Below are 2542 nucleotides of genomic sequence, written 5' to 3'. Positions count from 1 at the left end.
CATTGGGCTCCCTGCTCTGCAGGGGGCCTGCTTCTCCCTCTCCCGCTCCCCCTGCTTGTGTTCTTGCTCTTGCGCTCTCTCTCTCTGTCAAATAAATAAATAAAATCTTTAAAAAAAAAAAAACCACTAAAAAGGAGAAATTTGCTTAAACTTTCATATAAATCTGTCTTGGGTTAATGTGAACTTAAAAACAAAATTAATAGAGAAGATAATGTAGTATTTGCAGTGTTATTTGAAACATAATTTTTTTCTTTTTAAAACAGATAAAATTCTTTGATACAACTATTTCTAATGCCAGTATTTTATATCAACTAAAATAAGCCACATCCATTTAATTCCATAATTTAACATTTTTCTCATTTGGAAGGAAATATGCTTTATCGTCTTTATACTTCCATTTATTTTATGGGAACTACAATTTCAAAAAACAAAAAGTAATAATACAAAGTGTCGTTCATTTCTCTTCCTTTAGTATAATAACTAGCTGTGGGAAATATTTTACTTATTTATCAGAAAACAATCTGAATTTCTCTTATCTTCAGTGTAGCTGATGTTAAAATATTGCCTTATACACTAAAATGGAAAATAGTTAAGTATCAAGATAAGTAAACAATAATTCCATTCCAGTGGCCTTTCTCCATTTCCTCTGAGTTCCAGGCTGTTCTTCTCTTTGCCCTTCCTAAAGAGGAACTAGCTTTCATAATATACAGGAGAATCTTGACCCTGGAAAATGAATCTAAAGGTCTTTAGAGGGCTTCCGGTCAGTCTTGTGCTCCACCTAATTACTAATTCATTCAGGACATCTACAGTGAGCACTCACTACTAATTGAAGATTGAGGATATAAAGGGAACCTAGTAATAATCCCTGAGATTAAGGAGTTTATGGTGGTGGCCAGTGAGAGTCAGGTGGGATAGTAGGTAGTTTTAAAATAAGGTGATGTAAGTCTAAATTCAGGGGATGACAAGGTGCTATTGGAACGTATAGAAAGGACAATTAGCTCAGTCTTAAGGACATTCAATAAAGCTTCTTGGGGAAGGTAATGGCTGGTTGAAACCAAAGGTCAGTGAGGATTTAGCTCGGGAAAATTAGTTGGAAGAAAAGCATCATAGACAAAGTTATGTGGAAATGCTCAGAAAAGAAAGAACATGCCATATCCTGGATGCTGACAGTGTGGTTCAATCCAGATAGAGCACAGTGTGAGTGAGATCATGTGAAAATAAGAAGCTACAGAAGTAAACAAGACTAAATTTCAATGGGCTTAAAGTACCATATCCTCCTCCAAGAAATGTTTTGTTTGGTTTTCTAAGCTGGTAATAGGAATTAGAATCACTATTGAACTCCCTACTATTTATTAAAACACAACAATTACTAGGATATCAGTAAATATCTGTAATTATATGGTAGGTTTTCTTATTTATATAGAATGGTTATTTCCAGAGTTTAAAGAATTAAAGGAGAGGGGGTTGTAATTACCAGTTTTAGCGTGAGCCATTTAGAGAAATTGTACCTTCTTAATATTATAGTAAAACACTAAGGGAAAATATTATATGAGACAGTAAAGGCAATAGCAAATAACAAAATAATGAAAATAGTGTATACTGTTCTAATGTGAATATAGTAAAAAAAATTTTTTTTAAATTTACCCATTTCTCAAAACAAATGAATATCACAAAGAAAGGTATTAGCAGTAAAATTAAGATTGGGAATATTTAATTCAGCCTTCACACATACTATTTACTAGACACTTGGGAGGAATGTTCATTTATTTTGACAAAATGGCCAGCAATTCTCTATACTACTGGAAATTTTAGCTGAGGTCAAAATTGTAAATGGAAATAACTTCTCAGAGAACAATTCAGTAGTATTGCTTTGCTTTGCTTTAATATGCCATGAAGAATGTGCTTCCAAAATATAAAATCTTGGATTGCTGGGCAAAAAGTAGGGAAGGATGATATTGTCCACGCATAAGAGGGTTTTGGGTTTTTTTTAAGATTTAATTTATTTGTTTGACAGAGTGAGAAAGAGAGCACAAGCAGGGGGAGCAGAAAAGAGAGAAGCAGGCTCCCCGCTGAGCAGGGAGCCGCCCCAGGCAGGGCTCAATCCCAGGACCCCGGGATCATGACCTGAGCCGAAGGCATTCACTTAACCAACTGAGCCACCCAGGCGCCCGGCATAGGAGTTTAAAAGCTAAAGCTATGTTAAACTCCTCGCAAAAATGAATATTGAAAACTTCAGGGTGGTTCATTTATTCTGAGAATGCTCTGTCCTGTGAGAACTCTGGTCTGTGTTTCCACAATTTGCCAAGCTTCTCTTGGCGACCCATCCTTTTTGTTTTATTTTGTTTTGTGTCTTCTCTTTATCAAATCTACGTGGAAAAACCACATTCAGGTGTAGTGGCAGTAAAACAAAACCCTGGAAACAGAGACATCTTTGTACTTCGGAATCCCCGTCCGAAGACAATACGCAAGAACACTAAGTATGAGCTGCTGGGCACCCGTAGCTCAGATTCTCCGGTTCAGGCACCGGCACCGGAAGTAGCCG

Source organism: Mirounga leonina, unplaced genomic scaffold (genome assembly GCF_011800145.1).
Source record: "Mirounga leonina isolate KUSES-001 unplaced genomic scaffold, KU_Mleo_1.0 Mir_201, whole genome shotgun sequence".
NCBI classification, from domain to species: Eukaryota; Metazoa; Chordata; class Mammalia; order Carnivora; family Phocidae; genus Mirounga; species Mirounga leonina.
This window is presented reverse-complemented; position numbering follows the sequence as displayed.